Here is a 25,330-nt window from a genome sequence, read left to right as displayed (position 1 = left end):
TTTCTCCTGCCTCAGAGCCCTTATCTTCTCTTCTGGCCTACTCTGCCTGGAACCTTCTCCCTCTTTCATTCCTTTCTACCCAGAGCACCCAATTCCCATACAGGTCCATCATATATGGTTGTACAGGCTGTGCACTGAAGAACTCCAGGAGAACTCCAATCACATCTGAGTCTATGTGACCACCATCCCCTGGAGTTTTACAGTGTCTACACAGTCATACATGACAGCCCTGGTCCACCAATGTTATCCAGACAATTCTTGCTCTTTCCTTAAATCTCTGCTTAGAGGTCCCTTCCTTCAGGAAGCTCTTCTAGACTTCCTCTCTTGGTCAAAGTCAGTGCCTATCTTCTGTCCTCCTTTGGTACCTCATGCTATTGATCACAGCCCTTTTCACAAAATATTGCAACCATCTGTTTTCCTGTGTTAGCCCCTACTTAAACTGTTCATGGTTCAGCGTGTCCAAACCAAACTCAATAACTTCTCTTCATCCCCACCCTACTCACCGAGTCATTCACTCTCCATCCCCCAAACTTCCCTTCTTCTATATTTTCTGCTTAGACGAAACCATCTATTCACTCAATTCTTCAACACATCCTTTAGACAATATTCTCCATTTACAGTCAGAATTAATTAGTACCCACAGCACTTTTACACAGATTTTCATGATAACGTGTATCAACCTGAGATATACTGTAATTATTGCTTCACATGCTAATCTCGCCATAAACCATGAACTTATTAAAGGCACAAGACTTCTTCCCTTTCACCAATACGTCATATAATGCTTGATATTCTGCATTAATATCTTTAGTAAACTACACATCCAAATAAACTCTTCGTTAAGACACTGTTAATTCATTCATGTGCCTTGGGACATTGATTCTTTTCTTTTTAATATATTTTATTCATTTGAAATACTGGTTTTCATTCAGAAAAATACTAAAATGGAAATTTTTCTATAATCAAATGAACATATTTCCTCATACAAGTAAAAATAATTATAGTATACACTCATATGCATCACTACTTGTAAAATCTATCTCACTGCTGGAAATTTAATTGGCATAAAATATTGGCAGTTATGGTGATAAAAGGATGTTGCTTTGAAGAACACCAGAAATAGTAAAGCAGTCCAAAAATAAAATCAAAATTCTAAAAACTGTTCTCTTAAGTAAATTCCCATCACTTTTTTGATAACAAAACATTCTTATAGTTTAGAGATATAAAAACATAAATGTTTCCATTTAACAATAAAATCTCTCCTCTCAAAAAAACAAAGAAAAGAAAATTAAATACTCTGAGTCTGGATGACACTTACTGATTTGGGGATCTTGGACAAGTCAATTAATCTTACAAAGCCTCAGTTTCTTTATCTGTAAACAAAAGAGAAAGTAATCATAATATGATCTCACAAAGTTAAATATCAAGATTAAATGTAACTTCGTAAATAAAGATGATTTCTAAACTCTAAAGTGCTAGGTCACCATTATAACCACTGTTAATATGATTCCTACAAGGCAAATGGCTTTCCAAAGAATGACCCACTCCCCCTATGAATTCAGTCCTCACTCCCTATAGTTATTTATTATTGGAGCTGACTCTGAAATATAAAGTTTCAGGTAGTGTTATCATGAAACTGGAGAAGAAAATCAATCATGTATAAATAAAATGTACATGCACATTAGTATTTTGGTGTAGAGTGTATTTGCATTGGACATTTTAATGATTTTTAGGAAATTAAGCCATGGGAAACAAGTGCTCCAAGTCTTACCTTCAGCCACCAAATAGCATAAAACAGGGTAAATATTTTAGGTTTTGTGAGCCATACAATCTCTGCCACAACTACTCAACTCAGATGTGCAAAAACAGCTATAAACAATACACAAATGCATGAGTACGTCTGTAAAACTTTTCTTATGCACACTAAAATTTGAATTTCATTTAATTTTCAAATGGCAAGAAATATTATTCTTCTTTTGATTTTTTAAAAACCATTTAGTAATTTAAAAACCCTTAGCTCATGGAATGTACAAAAACAGGGATAAGACCAGATTTGGTCAATGTGCCAACCACTAGTATGAAAGATAACATCTCAAATTGAAGATTATACAAAGAAATGGAAAGATATTCAGCGTTCATGGATTGGAAGAATTAATACTGTTAAAATGGCCATACCACCCAAAGCAATCTACAGATTTAATGCAATCCCTATCAAAATACCCATGACATTTTTCACAGAACTAGAACAAATAATCCTAAAATATATATGGAACCCCAAAAGCCTGCAAATTGCCAAGGAAATCTTGAGAAAAAAGAAAATATCTGGAGGAATCAGGCTCCCTGACTTCAGGCTATACTACAAAGCTACAGTAATCAACAGTATGGTACTGGCACAAAAACAAACACATAGATCAATGGAACAGAATAGAGAGTGCAGAAATAAGCCCACACACCTATGGTCAATTAACCCACAACAAAGGAGGCAAGAACATATAATGGAGAAAAGACAGTCTCTTCAATAAGTAATGCTGGGAAATCTGGACAGCTATATGTAAAAGAATGAGATTAGAACACTTCCTCACACCATATACAAAAATAAACTAAAAATGGATTAAAGACCTAAATGTAAGACCTGGAACCATAAAACTCCTAGAAGAAAATATAGGCAGGACACTCTTTGACATAAATCATTGCAATATTTTTTTGGATCTGCCTCCTAAGACAAAGGTATGGTATCTAATTAAACTTAAAAGCTTTTGCACAGCAAAGGAAACCACTGACAAAAGAAAAAGGCAACCTACAGAATGGGAGAAAATATTTGAAAATGATATGACCAACAAGGGGTTAATATCCAAAATATATAAACAGCTCATATAACTCAATTTATCAAAAAAAAAATTTTTAATGGGAAGAAGACCTCAATAGACATTTTTCCAAAGAAGACATACAGATGGTCAAAAAAGCACATGAAAAGATGCTCGACAGCCCTAATTATTAGAGAAATGTAAATCAAAACAACTATGAGATATCATCTCACACCTGTCATAATGGCTATCATCAAAAAGTCTATAAATAACAAATGTTGGAGAGGATGTGGAGAAAAGGGAATCCTTGTACACTGTTGGTGGGAATGTATTGTAAATTGATGCAGGCACTATGGAAAACAGTATGGATACTCCTCAAAAAATTAAAAATAGAACTACCATATGATCCAGCAATTCCATTCCTGGGTATATATCCAGAAAATAATGAACACTAATTTGAAAAGATATGTGCACCCCAATGTTCATAGCAGCATTATTTACAATAGCCAAGATATGGAAGCAATCCATGTTTCCATCAACAGACAAATGGATAAAGAAGATGTAGCATATATGTTCAGTGGCATATTACTCAGCCATAAAAAAGAATGGAATTTTGCAACAACATGGATGGAGCTGGAGGGTATCAAGCTTAGTGAAATTTCAGAGAACGATAAATACTGTACATTATCACTTATATGTATAATCTAAAAAATAAAACAAATGAATGAATACAACAAAACAGAAACAGACTCACAGATACAGAGAACAACCTAGTGGTTACCAGTGGGAAGAGGGCTGGGTGAGGAGCAAGCTAGGGGTAGGAGATTAAGAGGTACATAGCACTATGTACAAAATAAATGAGATACAAGGCTATATTGTACAGCACAGGGAATACAGGCAATATTTTATAACTTTAAATGGAGTATGATCTATAAGAATATTGAATCACTATGTTGTACACCTGAAATGAATTCAACATTGTAAACCAACTATATTTTAATTAAAAATAAATAATTAAATAAACATAACATCTCACATTGGACACTTTTCTCATAAAAGCAAGACAAGTTAACTTCTTTCAATATAATAATTTAGCCAAGGTTAGTAGCTTTCTAAATTGGAATACTTTTGAGATTTTATTGTATATAGAATCCTTGATTGTTCTTGTGAACACTGTCAGAAGAACTTTGCAAGTAGTCATTCCATGTCTTCTTTAATTCAAGGTCCACCAAAATGTATTTATGCATATCCTATAACACACCATCAGCCTTTAGGTGGCATACCATATAATCTGGAACAACTTATATACAGTGATTTCTCATTATAAATTTGCATCTGCAAAATCCTTGCATCTTGTTTCTACATTCTATTTCCCAGGCAATGTAATGGGAGTGTGGTTTGGAGAGCCACTCAAACCAGGCTTAAGTCCCAGCTTCCCACTTAATATCTGTGTGACTTAAAAGGAATTTGTCAAATCCTTTAAAATTAATTCCTCATTTGCCAGACAAGAAAAATGACAGGAATGTTTGCAGAGTTGTTGGAAAGTGAAAGGAGATCACGTATCTAAAGAACCTGGGGCAAAGCATGGTTCCTTTTCCTCGTTTTACATCCAATTTCAAAAAAGTTTCAAAACCCATCTGCTACTCTAAATTAAGGTGAATTCCCATCTTTGACTTCTCCTTTGTCTGATTCAGTATGATCATACAAGGAACCATTAATGTTTCTAAAATGCTTATCAGCATTTTATCTACATTTTAAAATGCTTTTTCACAATGAAACTGAGTGCTCATTTTATGGAAACATTTTAGATGCCTCTGGTTTTTTTTTGTTTGTGTGTTTGTTTCTGCGGTACGCGGGCCTCCCACTGTTGTGGCCTCTCCTGTTGCAGAGCACAGGCTCCGGACGCGCAGGCTCAGCGGCCATGGCTCCGCGGCATGTGGGATCTTCCCAGACCGGGGCACGAACCTGTGTCCCCTGCATCGGCAGGCGGACTCTCAACCACTGCGCCACCAGGGAAGCCCCAGATGCCTCTGTTTTTAAAGCAAAGAGATCCACAAGAACATCCAAGCATTAACCTCAAGTACACAGTGTCAAAAAATTTCAAAAATTATTCTTATTTTCCCTTATAAATCATCAACATCCTTTAAATTTGTCATAAAATACAAGTCTACTTTTTTTAGAGGCACGTATATTTAAAACTGTCAATCTTTCCATTCTACTTTTTCATAAAACCAAAAATCTCCTGAGAATTTTCATCATCAAACTGGAAAAAGCTGAGGAAAAAATCTGTTGACACTGAAGGGCCAGTGATGTATGGATATCAGAGCCAATCGGGTATCCTTCCCAGCTATTCTCTTGCTTGCCCCTCAGATCACTGTTTTGGCAGACAGAAGGTTCTGTAGTCAGACTGCCAGTTCTTCAACTAGTAGGCTGAATAACCCTGGGCAAGTTTAGTAACCTTCTCTGTGCCTCAGTTTCCTCATCCATAAAATGGGGCTAAGGCTGGTATTAGTTCATAAGAAGGTCTATAGTGAGGATTACATGTGTGTGTCTCAATTTGGGTTCTCCCAAAGTTGAGACTAAAATGGGTTTGGGTTCAGGTAGCTTGTTTGGGAGGTGCTCCCAGGGAGCCAGGATTGTAAGTTAACGAGGGAGAAACTCCAAGCCCACTAAGGATGCTTTCTAGGACTGGTTACTACTCCAAGCAACTGGGGCTCAATCCTGCAGGGAGCATTCTGAAGAGCCTTATAGAATGGCCCTCAGAGTTATACCTTTAAAGGATGGAAAGCTGGGGCATTAGTCCACAAACTCCCACTCCTCATTTGAGAGGTTCGCTCCTGGGAGCTTAACTTTCCCCTCACAATATGGCTGGCTTGTTCGCTGGCTCAGCAGCCTTCCCCAGCTTCAGAGGAAGCCCTGAGGCAGGACAGCTGAGGCATGTCCTTGAGCTGGGATAATAGCAACAAGCACAGAACTTTTCATCATAGCTGCTCTAGAAACTGATGTAGTCGCTTCCCTGGTGGCGCAGTGGTTGAGGGTCCGCCTGCCAATGCGGGGGACACAGGTTCGTGCCCCGGTCCAGGAGGATCCCACATGCCGCAGAGCGGCTGGGCCCGTGAGCCATGGCCGCTGAGCCTGCGCGTCCGGAGCCTGTGCTCCACAACGGGAGAGTGAGAGGCCCGCGTACCGCAAAAAAAAATAATAATAATAAAAAACTAAAAACTGATGTAGGCATTAGGTTCAGAAATTATCTGGCACAATGTATGAAACACCAAGCACAGCAAATGGAAAATAGTTACTGCTTAATAAATCATAGTTCTTATTATTAATGTTAATTTTGTTATCAGAATCAACTCTGTGCTATAGGAAGACAAACACTATTCATCCTTTGGATCCTGAATACCGAATAATAATGACACATACCCAGATAGGCAATGCCAGCAAGAGTGCAAGTAGCAGAAGGGCACAAAATAATGAGCTCAGGTAGGACTTCACAGGGTTCTAGGTGCCTACAGGGTACTGTGGTGGAGATAACCAACAGACAGGTAGGAATTTGGGTCTGGAACTTAGGAGAGAATGGGTAAGAGCTGGAGATGGAGACTTTGGAACCACCAGTATCTACATTAGAGTTTAAATATTAATATGTGATCATAGAGAAAGACAAGTTGAATGGAGAAAAGAAGAGGGCTAAGAATAGAACCTTAGGCCACAGTAGTATTTAAAGAGACCACGGTAGAAGGGTGACACTGGAAAGCAAACACAAAATAATCCTGCCAGGGAGCTAGGAGGCAAGCAGGAGAGGGTGGTGTCATGGAAACCAGAGCAGAGAGGAAGAGAAAAGTTTCCAGAAGGAGGGAGTAGCCAACAGCGTCAAATATTGCAGAGACCAACATGAAAACAACTGAAAAATGCTCATTACATACATATTTTTAAATATGTATTTGTTTTTAATGGAGTATGATTTTAGTTGGGAAAAGTAGAAACAACAAGAGCAATTTAAAAATTGAGGCACAGGCAGATCCATCAGATTCAATTCAATACCAAAGTCTTTTACTGAGCACCTACAGTGTGCCCAGAGCATAATTGAAACTGATTATCCAAAAATCACATAAAACTAATAATTTAAGTTTCTTTGCATCTCTTCTTCTTATCTTTTTCTGTCCTTGAAAAGTGAGTTTTAAAATGTGAACATCTGATATCATGAAATTGGCCTCAAGCTTTAACTCTATTTGTGCATTACTTATCAGCAAGCATTCCTGACTGCTCTTTCTCCTCTAGAATGCAAAGCATGTCAACTGAACAATGGAAGCTATGTAAGCCAACCTAATTATTAATTCGCCCACTGGCTTTTCCAAACATATGCTTAAATATCTTCTTCATTCTAGGATCTGATAGCCTAGTATCGCAAAACAAGAAACCTTGCCTGTTTCATTGCCATGATAACCAATTGTCTTTTAACTTTGTGGTCGGGAGCCATTGGCCACTAGGTGGAGAAAGATACCCAGTGACCCCCTAGCCAAAGGCATGAACTGAATTTTTAGTTCTCCAGATTAACTTAGTGACTTCTCTAAATAGTAGGTTGGATTCAGTTATGAACAAAGGAAATCTCTATGAATGGTGACGCCAAGTATTCCATGCACTTGGGGGTCATTATTCTTTTCCCTGGAATCTATGCATTCACTTTCCAAGAATGAGTTCCCTGCCCTTCTCATCAAGATAACCCTCAGAATTTGAATTAATGAGTTATTGTTCTGCCTCTCAGCCTTTAGCCTTCCACACAGCACTGGTAATATAGTTCTTGCTACATGGGTGAAATAGAGGGGATTATGCCCCTGTGAGCCCTCTTCCAGGTCCTGTGCCACGCTCAGATACCACCCTTTCCCTCAAAACGCATAAAGGACCAAACATACCCTTCAGAAATATTTGACCTCAGAGGGACAAAAGATCTTCAGAATCTTAAGGAATAAAACTCTCAAGGGTGAAATTTGCGAACCATGACTGGCACACCCATAACTCACCCAAGATCTGTCTTGATCTGGAATCAGTAAATTTACCATTATGTTTGAATAACTTATGTGAATAATATTTTGTAGAGAAATCTGTTGCTCTAGCCAAAAGATTTTTATTCAAGTAAATTTTAAAAATTAACTCTATTAAATGCCTTTTTGCTATATTCTTTATCTTACAAACTTTTTAAATCACAGCATAATTTTTTTCCTTTTCTTTCTAATGTTTTCCTCTGAATACCCTCTCCTATTTTTAATAAATTAATCACTTCCACAAAAGACCTTAAATACAGATTTTTAACCTCCTCTTCAATTAAAGTTATACATTTATTTTCTCATCCCTCATCTAAATATGTCCAAATGTGTGAGTTATTTACTGGAAAATATTTCCCACTTTCCACCTAATCACTGTTTGCAGAGAGGAAAAATAAAATGTCAAAATTTTTTCATAGATAGGATTTTCTTCTTGTCCAAGAGTATTCTACCATCTGCCAATTTAAACCTTATACTATATAAATTTTAAAATGTACAAAGTAGATCCTAAGAGTTCTTATCACTCAAGAAAAATAATTTTTTGTATTTATATGAGATGACAGATCTTACCTAAATTTATTATGGTAATCATTTCAAAAGATATATGTCAAGTCATTATGCTTTACACTTTGAACTTATTAAAAAATGAAAAGACAAAAGTGGAATGGTGGATGGACAAAAATAGTTAGAGAAGAAGATAATAAAGCTAAAAAGGAAACACAGTGAGAAAATGAAAGAAGTAAAGACTGAATGGAAAAACATCTAATGGGGTCCTAGGGTTGTATCTGAAGACCTTCTTATTGATTTTTATCCCAGACTCATCCCTTTCTAACCATAAGTCTTTTCAGATTTGATTCCTTACTCCTTCCATCTCCAGATTCACTGCTTTCCCTGATGTTTTAGATCTTGTAAAGATAGCGATTGACCTAAAGAAAAGCATTAATTGTATTTCAAGGAAAAACCTCTATAAGCAACTTAGTGATTAATTAACTACCCACTTATTACCTTTTATAATTAACCTAGCTAACCTGAAAATTGTGAGATCAAATCTTTTACTCTGCTAGATTATATCAGCCTTTAAGAAAGCATGCCCCATGCATATGTGCAAACTCCACACACAGACAGGATCACAGAAGTCAGAGTGGAGACCTTGGGAAGAGCTAATCCCATTCAAATGACAGGACATTGAATCCTGGGGAAGAAAAGTACCTTCCTCTGCATCTCCTAGTGCTGGTCGTTGGAATCAAACCTTAAGGCAGTGCTCCTCTTCCTATTCCAGTTCTCATTGTACATCACAATTTTCCTGAAATAAAGATGAGTTCAGCCTACACTTTGTCTGTTTGTTGCACTGATAAGAGAACAGCAGACACTCTCTGATTTCCACCAGCAGAAACAAACAGAATAGTGGTCTGTCTGTACAGCTCAGATTTCTCTAAATGCTGGAACTTATCACATGAGGGGCTAGGAGGGCCATGAGCCCAAGTCTCAAATTTAGACTTTTCACTTTATTTCACTTTATCTCCAATCAAGATTAAACATTCAGTTACAGAATGACACAAACAGAACTGAAAGACATTCCCCACACAACTTTAAACTTGGATCCCTTCCAGACCACCCTGTAGGGTACCAGGATCACATGAATAATACAATCATGTTGCATGATACTATTTGGGTGTGCATGCATGTGTTACCAACATTGATTTGTTAAATACAATTACGTAAACTGTGTATCTGCTTTTGTATTTCACTTCTTCATATACCAGAGGTTTCAAAAATGAAAGTGTTCTGACTTCTTTGGACATCTGAGAAGCTCTGCTGACAGGACTACCAGGTTGTGTTGTAGGAAAATAGGGAATTCCTCCAAAACAGAGGCACTATTCACACTCACCCTCTGCCGGGCAGTCTGTTTGGAGCCTTGTGATATCACACCATGTAACAACATATGCGATCCTCATAATGCCCTCTACTATTTTAGCACCAGTTTACAGATGAGGAAAGTGAGGCTTAGGTTAAGCGCTCTGGCTCTGACAACTAGTAATTATCAATAGTTGAGTCAGGACTAGAGAGAACCCAGTCCTGGCTGACACCAAAGCCATGTTCCCGCCCCTCTGGATCACTACCTCTCAAGGTTAATTTCCATGAAGCAACCCTAGTGATTCAGAAAAATCAGTGGAAGGTCTTCAGCCCCACTGAGTGACCTAGTAATCACATATTAAGCTCTTCCCCTCAGTCCATACTACCCTTATTAACATGGAGGAAGTGAGGCACTCCAACCTGTGCCAGAGACAGTCTGTGAGAGTCTGAGGGTGTACATCACATTCAAAGCTTAATGTTGGAGATGTGAGGACTAACTGCAGGGTGACTTACCTGTAATCCTGCATCCTTTCCCTGACCTCTGTTCCTAATGCATTTCTGACACTAGTCATTTTTTGATCCCTGTTTTACATGATAATCTATTGAATTGGTGAAGTTATGGTTCTTTCCTCAGTTTTTCTGCTCACTTCCAAATAATAACCAAATCCTGTTTCTGTTTCTTTCTCTATTAACCCCAAGAGACAATGTTTTTGTCCAGTCTGCTCTCAGCCTCCATGATATTCCAAACCACATCAAAGTGTAAAGTTATGTGAACTGTTTGCCCAAGACTGGGACCACATAAAAGCAGAAAAATGGGAAATTTGTCCTCAGTGCCCCCCCCCCACCCCACTACTTGTTCCTTGTATAAGTCTCTTCTGCTCGGCTCTCCCCAGACCTCTTATGCCCACATACCACTCTGGATTCCTGTCGTTAGGGAAGATCATGATATTACTAACTTTGGTGATGAGTGTTTGTGACTGACTGGTCACTGTTCCTTACCTTTGCAGAGGACCCCTGGAGGGAGCAATGCCTTTGGTAGAATTTCAGACACTGTGTACCTAGTAGGGAGATAGTTTTAGGAAGTATTCATTATAATATTTAAGTGGTTATTTGGTCACATAAAGCTGGGCCTTCTTGGAGCTAAGCGCCTCATCTCAAAGGATGGCCAAGTATGTCCCCCCTTCCCTGAGGTAGGATGAGGCACCCTAGGGAAGAACAAACAGAGAACCAGACCCACCCAATGAAGACAGCTAGGCTTTAAGGACAAGCTCAGGCCAAGAAAGAGAACGCACTATCCAGGTGATTCATAGCAACAGAGAAAGGAGATGGTCAGGCAAGCTGTCAGCTTCAGGAACATAAGACAAATTGGCAGGAGCGTGCAGACAGGCAAGTGGAATGATAAGGGGAGGTTCACCCTGCAGCAGGTCACGTTCTGAGATCCAAGCAAGAACGAGCCACGGGGGAAACTCGGAGCACCAGCCAGGCTGGGGAGCAGGGGCAGTGCTTGACTCCTCGGCACACTGAATTGCCAGACCAAAACAAGTTCCTGGGTTTAAAGGGACCAAGACACCAGGCATGTATCTGAGACATCAATCCGGGTCAAAAAATAAGGCAAGAAAGTATATCTCTTAAGTATAAATGGGAAGCCTGGGTCTCAGGGCAAAGCCTCCCTAATCAGAATGGAGACACTGTTCAGAGCCAGACTTGGTGCTCTGACCCCTGGGCAGAGTTCTACAAGCTCTCTATTTGCAGTCAGGACAAAGACTTGGGTGCTGCTGGCCCAGCAGCTGAAAGGATGGTGATCCCAGTTTGGAGGTCTAAGGGTTAGGTTGGCCTATAAGCCCACATAACACTTTATGCTAATGAGGAAAAGGCATCCTGTCCATGCAAAGGTAAACCTATCGACACAGCTCTTGGCAAGTGGACAGCATCTTTGTGTTCTTTATAAAACGATGTCCCTCACAGTTGGTTGCAGAGCTGTGTAGGGCACAGCCTAGCGTCTAGAACGCCAGCTAGATTCTAGCCTCCTCCATATTCCTCAATCAGCCACCCTTGAGCAGTAAACAACCTGTCCAACATACCCAGCTGACCTTGAAAGTACAATGGCTTAACAGTAGGATAAGATCTGTTCTGGAAAAGTCTAGAATCGAGGGCAAGAAAAGGGCTTTCCTTCTCTCCTCTAAGGAATAACCAAGCCTCGTCCACATACCCTATGGGAATAAAAACTGGAATCAAGAGGAACATTCATCAGCAGCTGATAAAAAGACTTTTTTCCTCCCAGAAAGGACATTTCAATATGAATTCAAGCTAAGAAATCTGAGAAACTCCAAAATAAATGCTTTGGCAAAAACATGTATTTTATGACTTTCTTTTCATAGACAAGTTATGTTCCTTCTTTGTTTTTTTCAGGCCTTCCTAGCAGAGTTTTTATTATCTATGACCAAGTGGAAGATAAGTTGGACAGATGTACCATTCAGGGGCCAAGATCTGCACAGCAATTTTTTTTCTAGAAGTAACATCTGGCCCTGTGGCTCTTTTCCCCTTGGAGATTCAGCGGCTGTGGACATGGCTGGCTGCTTGGTTTGCTTTGCAGCTGTAGAACTGCATCCCAAGTTGTTTCTGGCATAAGCTGCAGCTGGGCAACATCTGACTTCATCCTTCCACACTCTCCCCCTGTCCTTTTATGTAAAGCAGACCCAAAGGAGTTGGGGCAAGATTCTTGATGGTGTCAGAACTCTGGGCCTATGCCCTCAGTAGCCATTGGAAGTGAGACCCAGTGGTGCGGGGACGAGTATTCTGCACTGCGTTAAAGTTTAGGAAAGAGGTTAATCCCTTCAGTCAGGCAGGAGCTGGGGGAAAAAATGAGTTTTTGTTCACAGGGGAGATGAAATGAAAAATCTTTTTGGAGAGTGGGGACTTTCCTGTCAGTGAAGCCAGAAGACAAAGAATAAAGAGGGGGGTCTATAAAGACACTTATGAGAGAAAGGAGGCCAACCGTCCCTAAGGGTTCCAGAAATACCTTTGAATTGGAAGGATTCTGGTCTGATAATTCTTTGAAAACAATGTTTTCATTTTCCAAATGATAAGTATTCACTAAAGAAACTATAGAAAAAGAAAGGAAAACATACATACCTAGAGAGAACCATATTTCTATCATCCAAACTCAACCCCTTTGGGGCATTTCCTTCCTACTTTATTTTCCCCTGTATGTAGCATCAGGTGGGAGAAGGGCATCTCCCTAGATTCACTCATACATGATGTATATTTTTATATTCACAATATTAAATTATACGAATTTTGCCATGTTAAGATTCTTCTTAACAATTTTTAATGGCTACATAATCAAGCAGTTGTGTCAATTTTCTAAATTATTCTAACATAATTTAGGTTCAGAGGTCATTGAAAAGACATTTTCAAAGAGGAAACAAAATCAGTAAAAAAAAAAAAAAAAAAAAAAGATTGGATTTAGACAATGAGAAGGAAGAAAAAGTTGATGTAAACTGCAAGATTTATATAGCCTGGGAAACTAGCAGGATGATGATACCAACAGCAGAAATATTGATGCTAGAACTTAGAGCTTGTCTAGTTCTTTGCCTCCCAAAGTGTGGTCCTTGAACCACCAGCATCACCTGGGAGTGTGTTAGGAGTGCAGAATCTCATCTTCTACCCCCGACCTACTGAATCGAACCTGCATTTTCCAAAGACCTTCAAGCAGTTCATTTGTGCATTAAAGATTGAGAATCACTGGTGTAGAACAATCCCTTCGCCTAACCAGAGAGGAAAAATCTGGCCACAGTCACACAGCTGTTAGCAGCAGACTTGGTTTCTGCTTCTTTCTATTAAACCAAAATTGATCCTATTCAATTAACAATAATAGATAATATTTATCAATGACTATGTGCCAGGAATTATTCTAATAGTTTTATATCTAATTCTTACAACACAATCCTATTAGTGTTCCTGTTTTATAAATAATTGAGTTTTAAGTAACTTACCCAAGGCCACATAGTAATTGGCAGAGCTGAGACAGAACCCTGACTCCATGACTTGTGCTCTCCTAACCACTGAACTGGATGGATGGATGGATGGATGGACCCTTTTGCTATACTTTAGCCCAGCTTATCTGACATGTATCACGTTTGAGCATGTTAGAGACCTATACAAGGAACAGTATGCATAGCTATATGGATTTGAACCAAAGAAGTCTAGTTCCAAAACCCCCACCTGCTCTTAATCAATCACTATGCCAGCAGAACTGCAAAAGAGAATAGTACCTCCTGCTGGCTGAAAATCACTAGAGCCAATGTAAGGAGTTTTACACCTACAAGAAGTTGGCTATATGTTAGGTTCCCTCCTTATTAGATTTTCTATTATTTTCTATTTACCCATCATCAATTTCTTCCCCCAGTTTATTCATTCACCTTAATCTTTATCATGCCCATTTGTTCTTAATTAGTTATTATGGCTCTGCTCAGAAGAGTACGATCATCGAAACACTCTCTGCCCTCATAGATTTTGCAGTCTAGAATGCAAGACAGAGGTTAAATAATAATTACACAAAAATATAAATATATATTGATAACATATTATATATTATTTATATAAATATATATTTAACTTCAAGTAGTGCTATGAAGGAAAATTACAAGTACTGAGGGGGTGGTGGCCTCAGGAGTCAACCTTATTCAGGTCTTGGAGTCAACCTTATTCAAGAGTCAACCTTGGGCTTCCCTGGTGGCACAGTGGCTGAGAGTCCGCCTGCCGATGCAGGGGACACAGGTTCGTGCCCCGGTCCGGGAAGATCCCACATGCCGCGGAGCGGCTGGGCCCGTGAGCCATGGCCGCTGAGCCTGTGCATCTGGAGCCCGTGCTCCGCAACGGGAGAGGCCGCAACAGTGAGAGGCCCGCGTACCACAAAAAAAAGAGAAAAAAAAGGCCCGCGTACCGCAAAAAAAAAAAGTCACCTTATGCAGATCTACCCACTCCCTGCAGTTTCACACATACGTTACCTACCTTCATCACTGTCTCTCCACCTAAACATCAAACTCATTCTGCAAATATTCATATTCTTTCAAATCACATAACTTCCCTAACTCCCCCTGTTAAATTCAGCCCCTGTATTACTTTCCTACTGCTGCTATAACTAATTATCACAAACTAAGTGGCTTAAAACAAAACAAATTTATTATCTTAAAATTCTGGAGGTAGGAAGTCCAAAATGGATCTCCCTGGTGGCTTAACGGCTAAAATCAAGGTGTTGGCAGGGCTGCATTCCTTTTAGAGGCTCTGGGGGGATTTCCTTGCCTTTCCCAGTTTTTAGAGGCTACCTCCTTCTAGCCAGCAACTGCATAACCCTGACCTCTACTTCTGTTATCACATCTCCTTCTCTGACTGTGATTCTTCTGCCTCCCTCTTTCACTTATAGGGACCCCTATACTTACATTGAGCCCACCTGGATAATCCTGGATGATCTCCCTAACTCAAGATGCATAGCTTAATCACATCTGCAAAGTCCCCTTTGCCATGTGTAATAACACAAGTTCAGGGGATTGGGAGGTGGACATGTGCTACCACAGCAGGCTCATGCTATCTCCCTCACCCTGTTTCTAGGCTCTGTCTGCACCTAATCTCTTCATCCTATTACCACTGTCTCCTTCTCATTCTTTCCCCTCGTAATACAACCACGTAATGATTCCAGTAACACACTAGCCAAACAGGAAGAAGGAAGCATAATGGGTCAACCCCTGAGCCACACTTTTCCACTGGAGCATAGCCTTTATTCTTTTTTTTCAGACAAAGCTTTTGTCTTGGACTTGACTTTCTAAAAACCAAAACAGCACATTTCCTGGTTCAGAATGTGCCTACAAAACAAAAGAACACTGTCATTTTTTCCAGGTAACTTTTATAACGGAAAAAGTTACCCTGAAACAGTTCATTATATTGGTACAGACACTGGGAAGGTCAATTAGTATATAACAAAAGGAACTTCAATTCCAAAACTCTATCCCAAAAGCAATTAGGGATGAGCGCAAAGATGCACAATCATTTATGATGATGCAGAGGAGAAAACAACCTAAATATTCAAGATTAGAGGATTTAATTATTGTACATTTGCACAGTGGTTCACTATGTAGCCTTTTAAGTAATATTTTGATACATATTAAGTGACATGGAAATAGGGTAGTGATATCAATTTTCAGAACAGTACAACATGGTTAGTTAATATATATGATTATGTTCAGAGTTATATAACTAAGATAACTACAGGGCTTTTTAAAAAGTTCTTTTGTCTCTATCTATAGTTTTCTAATTGTTCCACTATAACTTTGATTACTAAGCAATAAAAAAGCAGAGTTTTTACAAGTAGGGCTTACTGATGAAAACATACAAATATTTAATCATTAAAAATAATAGCAATGGGGCTTCCCTGGTGGCACAGTGGTTAAGAATCTGCCTGACAATGCAGGGGACCAGGGTGCAAGCCCTGGTCCAGGAAGATCCCATATGCCACGGAGCAACTAAGCCCGTGCACCACAACTACTGAGCCTGCGCTCTAGAGCCCACGAGCCACAACTACTGAAGCCCGTGCCCCTAGATCCCATGCTCCTCAACAAGAGAAGCCAAGACAATGAGAAGCCCGTGCACCCCAGCGAAGAGTAGCCACCGTGCGCCACAACTAGAGAAAGCCCACGTGCAGCAACGAAGACCCAACGCAGGCAAAAATAAATAAATAAAAATAAGTAAATTAATTTTTAAAAAATAATAGCAATAATAACCAAATGCATTTAGTTATTTTCAGTTTGCAAAGTATATTCTCATGTAAATCCATAAAATGATTTGGACACTGGCCAGGGATATTTATATTCAAAACAATCAAGTGAGAATCCACATAGCCATAAATAGCAGATACAAGATCACTTTTACTGTCTACCCCTCTCGCCATTGCCGACTATGCCCTGTCACACAGAGAACTTCTGCCTTTCTTTCAATGTGCCACACTTACTGTCACCATAGGACCTGTACACTGGCTGTCTCCTCTGCCTGAAATACTCTTCCCACAGATCTTCACACAGCTGGCTTTCTTATCATGTAAGACTCGGCTCAAATGTCACCTCCTCCTCAAAGAAGTCTTCCCTCATTACGTCACCTAAAATACCTCTTCTCCCAGTCAGTTTTCTTCATGGCACATATCTGAAATTAGTTTATCCTTTAAGATGTTTGCTTGCTTATATTTTGCTTTTCCCTCCACCCCCATCCTTTACTTCCCCTAAAAGGTAAAGCACATGAAAACAAGGCTATTTTTTGCTCTGTTCACTAATTCCTATGAGAGAACATGCCTCATACACAAGAGGTACACAATATATTTTTGTTAAATAAGGTAATTACCAGTCTAGGTTAATTTTGAAGAAATTGTACCTATTGGATTATAGAATGTGGGCTACAGGAGAGTTTTCTTTTTCTTTGCAGCATTCAGTTCCTTACCATGATTGGGGGGGGGGCTTCTTTTTATTTTTATTTTTTAATAGAATTATCATTTACATACAGATCTTAAGGATACAATTTGATGAATTTTGACAATTATATATAAGCTCACTTAACCCCAACCAAGATATAACGCTTTTTAATCACCCGAGCAAGTTTATTTTGCCCCTTCTAGTCATCTCCACAGAGGCAATAATTATTCTGATTTCTATCACTATAGACTGGTTCTCCCTGTTCTTGAACTTCATATAAAAGAAATAATATAGTACTGTGCTCTTTTTTGGCTAGCTGCTTTCATTCATTATACCTTTAAGATTTGCCAATACTGTTGCATTTAGCAATAATTTATTCATTCTCAAAACTATGCAATATTCCATTGTGTGAATATTTTTCGATTTTATTTTCCTATTCTTCTATTTATGGACATGTGGCTTAGTCCCATTTTGAGGGTATTATAAATAAAGCTGGGATGAACATTCTTGTACAAGTCTTTTTAACATACATTTTCATTTTTCTTGGCTAAATACCCAGGAATAGGATTACTGGATTATAAAGTAATTATATATTTAATTTTATAAAAAACTGTCAAACTGTTTCTCCAAAATAGTTGTGCTGTTTTACATTCCCGCTAGCAAAGCACGGAAGTTCCAGTTGCCCCACATCCTCTCCAGCATTTGGTGTTGTCAGTCGTTTTAATTTGGGACATTCTGGTAGGTGTAACGTGACATCACACTATGGTTCTAAATTGTATTCTCCTGATGACAAATGATGTTGAGTACTTTTCATGTGTTTGTCGTCCATTTTTATATCTTCTGAATAAAATGCTTATTTAACTATTTTGTCCATTTTCTTTTTATTTATTTATTTATTTTTGCAGCACACGGGCCTCTCACGGCTGTGGCCTCTCCCACTGCGGAGCACAGGCTCCGGACGCGCAGGCCCAGCGGCCATGGCTCACCGGTCCAGCCGCTCAGCAGCACGCGGGATCCTCCCGGACCGTGACACAAACCCCTGTCCCCTGCAGCGTTAGGCGGACCCCCAACCACTGCGCCACCAGGGAAGCCCTTGTCAATTTTCTTATGTGGATGGTGTGGGTTTTGATTTATTAGTTACAGCAGGTCTTGTTTATATTCTGGTTGTGAATTCTTTGTCAGATACATGGATTACAGACATTGTCTCCCAGTCTGTGACTTATCTGTTGATTTTCTTAATGATGCCTTTAGATGAATTGAGGTTTTTAACTGAAGTCCAATTTATCATATTTTTCTTCTATAACTAATGCTTTTCGTATCCTGCTAAGAAATCTGTGTGGGCTTCCGGGAAGATGGCGGAAGAGTAAGACGCGGAGATCACCTTCCTCCCCACAGATACACCAAAAATACATCTACACGTGGAACAACTCCTATAGAACACCTACTGAACGCTGGCAGAAGACCTCAGACCTCCCAAAGGCAACAAACCCCCAACGTACCTGGGTAGGGCAAAAGAGAAAAAAAGAAAAAACAGAGACAAAAGGATAGGGACGGGACCTGCACCAGTGGGAGGGAGCTCTGAAAGAGGGAAAGTTTCCACACACTAGGAAGCCCCTTCGCGGGCAGAGACTGCGGGTGGCGGAGGGGGAAGCTTCGGAGCCGCAGAGGAGAGCGCAGCAACAGCGGTGAGGAGGGCAAAGCGGAGAGATTCCCGCACACAGGATCAGGGCCGACCGGCACTCACCAGCCCGAGAGGCTTGTCTGCTCACCCGCCGGGGCAGGCGGGGGCTGGGAGTTGAGGCTCGGGCTTTAGTCGGAGCGCCGGGAGACGACTGGGGTTGGTGGCGTGAACACAGCCTACAGGGGGTTTGTGCGCCACGGCTAGCCGGGAGGGAGTCCAGGGAAAAGTCTGGACCTGCCGAAGAGCAGGAGACTTTTTCTTACCTCTTTGTTTCCTGGTGCGCGAGGGGAGGGGATTAAGAGCGCTGCTTAAAGGAGCTCCAGAGACGGGCGCGAGCCGCGGCTAAAAGCGCGGACCCCAGAGAAGGGCATGAGACGCTAAGGCTGCTGCTGCCGCCACCAAGAAGCCTGTGAGCGAACACAGGTCACTATCCACACCTCCCCTCCTGGGAGCCTGTGCAGCCCGCCACTGCCAGGGTCCCGGGATCCAGGGTCAACTCCTCTGGGAAAACGCACGGCACGCCTCAGGCTGGAGCAACGTCACGCCGGCCTCTGCCGCCGCAGGCCCGCCCCGCACTCCATGCCCCTCCCTCCCCCCCGGCCTGAGTGAGCCAGAGTCCCCGAGTCAGCGGCTCCTTTAACCCCGTCCTGTCTGAACAAAAGAACAGATGCCCTACGGCGACCTACACGCAGAGGCGGGGCCAAAACCAAAGCTGAGCCCCTGGGAGCTGTGCGAACAAAGAAGAGAAAGGGAAATCTCTCCCAGCAGCCTCAGAAACAGCGGATTAAAGCTCCACAATCAACTTGACGTACCTGCATCTGTGGAATACCTGAATAGACAAGGAATCATCCCAAATTAAGGAGGTGGACTTTGAGAGCAAGACTTATGATTTTTTCCACTTTTCCTCTTTTTCTGAGTGTGTATGTGTATGCTTCTGTGTGAGATTTTGTCTGTATAGCTTTGCTTCCACCATTTGTCCTAGGGTTCTATCCGTCCGTTTATATATATATATATATATATATATATATATATATATAATTTTTTTCTCTTAATAATTACTTTATTTTAATAACTTTATTATATTTTATCTTAATTTATTTTATTGTACTTTATCTCCTTTCTGTTTTTCCTTACTTCCCTCCTTCCTTTCTCCCTCCCTCCCTCCCTCCTTTCTTTCTTTCTTTCTTTCTCTCTTTCTACTTCTAATAATTCTTTCTTTCTACTTTTTCTCCCTTTTATTCTGAGCCATGTGGATGAAAGGCTCTTAGTGCAGCAGCCAGGAGTTAGTGCTGTGCCTCTGAGGTGGGAGAGCCAAATTCAGGACACTGGTCCACAAGAGACCTCCCAGCTCCACATAATATCAAACGGCGAAAATCTCCCAGAGATCTCCATCTCAACACCAGCACCCAGCTTCACTCAACATCCAGCAAGCTACAGTGCTGGACACCCTATGCCAAACAACTAGCAAGACAGGAACACAACCCCACCCATTAGCAGAGAGGCTGCCTAAAATCATAATAAGTCCACAGACACCCCAAAACACACCACCAGACGTGGACTTGCCCACCAGAAAGACAAGATCCAGCCTCATCCACCAGAACACAGGCACTAGTCCCCCCCACAAGGAAGCCTATACAACCCACTGAACCAACCTTAGCCACTGGGGACAGACACCAAAAACAACGGGAACTACGAACCTGCAGCCTGCAAAAAGGAGACCCCAAACACAGTAAGATAAGCAAAATGAGAAGACAGAAAAACACACAGCAGATGAAGGAGCAATATAAAAACGCACCAGACCTAACAAATGAAGAGGAAATAGGCAGTCTACCTGAAAAAGAATTCAGAATAATGATAGTAAAGATGATCAAAAATCTTTTTTTTCCTTTTCTTTTTTTTTTAAACATCTTTATTGGAGTATAATTGCTTTACAATGGTGTGTTAGTTTCAGCTTCCCAACAAAATGAATCAGTTATATATATATATATGTTCCCATATCTCTTCCCGCTTGCGTCTCCCTCCCTCCCACCCTCCCTATCCCACCCCTCCAGGTGGTCACAAAGCACCGAGCTGATCTCCCTGTGCTATGCGGCTGCTTCCCACTAGCTATCTACCTTACGTTTGGTAGTGTATATATGTCCATGCCTCAAAATCTTGGAAATAGAATAGACAAAATGCAAAAAATATTTAACAAGGACCTAGAAGAACTAAAGATGAAACAAACAACAATGAACAACACAATAAAAGAAATTAAAAATACTCTAGATGGGATCAATAGCTGAATAACTGAGGCAGAAGAACCTGGAATAAGTGACCTGGAAGATAAAATAGTGGAAATAACTACTGCAGAGCAGAATAAAGAAAAAAGAATGAAAAGAACTGAGGACAGTCTCAGAGACATCTGGGACAACATCAAATGCACCAACATTCGAATTATAGGGGTTCCAGAAGAAGAGAGAAAGAAAGGGACTGAGAAAATATTTGAAGAGATTATAGTGGAAAACTTCCCTAATATGGGAAAGGAAATAGATAATCAAGTCCAGGAAGCACAGAGAGTCCCATACAGGATAAATCCAAGTAGAAATATGCCAAGACACATATTAATCAAACTGTCAAAAATTATATACAAAGAAAACGTATTAAAAGCAGCAAGGGACAAATAACACACAAGGGAATTCCCATAAGGTTAACAGCTGATCTTTCAGCAGAAACTCTGCAACCCAGAAGGGACTGGCAGGACATATTTAAAGTGATGAAGGAGAAAAACCTGCAACCAAGATTACTCTACCAAGCAAGGATCTCATTCAGATTTGATGGAGAAATTAAAACCTTTACAGACAAGCAAAAGCTGAGAGAGTTCAGCACAACCAAACCAGCTTTACAACAAATGCTAAAGGAACTTCTCTAGGCAAGAAACACAAAAGAAGGAAAAGACCTACAATAATGAACCCAAAACAATTAAGAAAATGGGAATAGGAACATACATATCGATAATTACCTTAAATGTAAATGGACTAAATGCTCCCACCAAAAGACACAGATTGGCTGAATGGATACAAAAACAAGACCCATATATTTGCTGTTTACAAGAGACCCATTTCAGACCTAGAAACACATACAGACTGAAAGTGAGGGGATGGAAAAAGATATTCCATGCAAATGGAAACCAAAAGAAAGCTGGAATAGCACTTCTCATATCAGACAAAATAGACTTTAAAATAAAGACTATTACAAGAGACAAAGAAGGACACTATATAATGATCAAGGGATCAATCCAAGAAGAAGATATAACAATTGTAAATATTTATGCACCCAACATAGGAGCACCTCAAAACATAAGGCAAATACTAACAGCCATAAAAGGGGAAATCAACAGTAACACATTCATAGTAGGGGACTTTAACACCCCACTTTCACCAATGGACAAATCATCCAAAATGAAAATAAATAAGGAGATACAAGCTTTAAATGATACATTAATCAAGATGGACTTAATTGATATTTATAGGACATTCCACCCAAAAACAACAGAATATACATTTTTCTCAAGTGCTCATGGAACATCCTCCAGGATAGATCATATTTTAGGTCACAAATGAAGCCTTGGTAAATTTAAGAAAACTGAAATTGTTCAAGTATCTTTACCGACCACAACGCTATGAGACTAGATATCAATTACAGGAAAAGATCTGTAAAAAATACAAACACATGGAGGCTAACCAATACACTACTTAATAACGAAGTGATCACTTAAGAAATCAAAGAGGAAATTAAAAAATACCTAGAAACAAATGACAATGGAGACACGACGACCCAAAATCTATGGGATGCAGCAAAAGCAGTTCTAAGAGGGAAGTTTATAGCAATACAATCCTACCTTAAGAAACAGGAAACATCTCAAATAAAAAACCTAACCTTGCACCTAAAGCAATTACACAAACAAGAACAAAAAACCCCCAAAGTTAGCAGAAGGAAAGAAATCATAAAAATCAGATCAGAAATAAATGAAAAAGAAATGAAGGAAATGATAGCAAAGATCAATAAAACTAAAAGCTGGCTCTTTGAGAAGATAAACAAAATTGATAAACCATTAGCTGGACTCATCAAGAAAAAAAGGAAGAAGACTCAAATCGATTGAATTAGAAATGAAAAAGGAGAAGTAACAACTGACACTGCAGAAATACAAAATATCATGAGAGACTACTACAAGCAACTATACGCCAATAAAATGGACAACCTGGAAGAAATGGACAAATTCTTAGAAATGAACAACCTGCCAAGACTGAATCAGGAAGAAATAGAAAATATGAACAGACCCATCACAAGCACTGAAATTGAAACTGTGATTAAAAATCTTCCAACAAACAAAAGCCCAGGACCAGATGGCTTCACAGGTGAATTCTATCAAACATTTAGAGAAGAGCTAACACCTATCCTTCTCAAACTCTTCCAAAATATAGCAGAGGGAGGAACACTCCCAAACTCATTTTATGAGGCCACCATCACCCTGATACCAAAACCAGACAAAGATGTCACAAAGAAAGAAAACTACAGGCCAATATCACTGATGAACATAGATGCAAAAATACAAGCAAACAGAATCAAACAGCACATTAAACAGATCGTACACCATGATCAAGTGGGGTTTATTCCAGGAATGCAAGATTCTTCAGTATACGCAAATCAATCAACGTGATATGCCATATTAACAAATGGAAGGATAAAAACCATATGATCATCTCAATAGATGCAGAGAAAGCTTTCGACAAAATTCAACACCCATTTATGAAAAAAACCCTGCAGAAAGTAGGCATAGAGGGAACTTGCCTCAACATAATAAAGGTCATATATGACAAACCCACAGCCAACATCATCCTCAATGGTGAAAAACTGAAAGCATTTCCACTAAGATCAGGAACAAGACAAGGTTGCTCACTCTCACCACTCTTATTCAACATAGTTTTGGAAGTTTTAGGCACAGCAATCAGAGAAGAAAAGGAAATAAAAGGAATCCAAATCAGAAGAGAAGAAGTAAACCTGTCACTGTTTGCAGATGACATGATACTATACATAGAGAATCCTAAAGATGCTACCAGAAAACTAGTAGAGCTAATCAATGAATTTGGTAAGGTAGCAGGATACAAAATTAATGCACAGAAATCTCTTGCATTCCTATACACTAATGATGAAATATCTGAAAGTGAAATCAAGAAAACACTCCCATTTACCATTGCAACAAAAAGAATAAAATATCTAGGAATAAACCTACCTAAGGAGACAAAAGACCTCTATGCAGAAAATTATAAGACACTGATGCAAGAAATTAAAGATGATACAAATAGATGGAAAGATATACCATGTTCTTGGATTGGAAGAGTCAACATTGTGAAAATGACTCTACTACCAAAAGCAATCTACAGATTCAATGCAATCTGTATCAAGCTACCACTGGCATTTTTCACAGAACTAGAACAAAAACTTTCACAATTTGTATGGAAACACAAAAGATCCCGAATAGCCAAAGCAATTTTGAGAACGAAAAACGGAGCTGGAGGAATCAGGCTCCCTGACTTCAGACTATACTACTGTAGCTTTGTACTGGCACAAAAACAGAAAGATAGATCAATGGAATAGGATAGAAAGCCCAGAGATAAACCCACGCACATATGGTCACCTTATCTGTGATAAAGGAGGCAGGAATGTACAGTGGAGAAAGGACAGCCTCTTCAATAAGTGTTGCTGGGAAAACTGGACAGGTACATGTAAAAGTATTAGATTACATCACTCCATAACACCATACACAAATATAAGCTCAAAATGGATTAAAGACCTAAATGTAAGGCCAGAAACTATCAAACTCTTAGAGGAAAACATAGGCAGAACACTCTATGACATAAATCACAGCAAGATCCTTTTTGACCCACCTCCTAGAGAAATGGAATAAAAATAAAAATAAACAGATGGGACCTAATGAAAGTTAAAAGCTTTTGCACAGCAAAGGAAACCATAAACAATACCAAAAGACAACCCTCAGAATGGGAGAAAATATTTGCAAATGAAGCAACTGACAAAGGATTAATCTCCAAAATTTACAAGCAGCTCATGCAGCTCAATAACAAAAACCAAACAACGCAATCCAAAAATGGGCAGAAGACCTAAATAGACATTTCTCCAAAGTAGGTATACAGACTGCCAACGAACACATGAAAGAATGCTCAACATCATTAATCATTAGAGAAATGCAAGTCAAAACTACAATGAGATATCATCTCACACAGGTCAGAATGGCCATCTTCAAAATATCTACACACAATAAATGCTGGAGAGAGTGTGGAGAAAAGGGAACCTCTTGCACTGCTAGTGGGAATGTAACTTGATACAGCCACTGTGGAGAACAATATGGAGGTTCCTTAAAAAACTACAAATAAAACTACCACATGACCCAGCAATCCCACTACTGGGCATATACCCTGAGAAAACCATAATTCAAGAAGAGTC

The 25,330-nt window shown here is 39.7% G+C and overlaps 1 protein-coding gene across 5 annotated transcripts in view; it reads right to left on the bottom strand.

The window, feature by feature from the left end:
- Positions 1 to 25,330, bottom strand: part of KCNH5 (potassium voltage-gated channel subfamily H member 5) — a gene marked incomplete at both ends in the record, with an annotated part of 574,893 nt that overhangs the window by 431,746 nt on the left and 117,817 nt on the right. For 2 of the 5 annotated variants that reach the window (XR_013827025.1, XR_013827026.1), the window contains 3 exons: positions 1,319 to 1,373; positions 10,697 to 10,755; positions 19,096 to 19,340. Of the gene's footprint in view, positions 1 to 1,318; positions 1,374 to 10,696; positions 10,756 to 19,095; positions 19,341 to 25,330 lie in introns of those variants that run through there. The other 3 variants (XR_013827023.1, XR_013827024.1, XR_013827027.1) reach the window with 2 other exon arrangements.

The sequence above is a fragment of the Stenella coeruleoalba genome (assembly GCF_951394435.1).
Source record: "Stenella coeruleoalba genome assembly, chromosome: 2".
Lineage (NCBI taxonomy): Eukaryota > Metazoa > Chordata > Mammalia > Artiodactyla > Delphinidae > Stenella > Stenella coeruleoalba.
The sequence above is the reverse complement of the archived record's forward strand: the minus strand, read 5'-3'. Positions and strand labels throughout refer to the sequence as shown.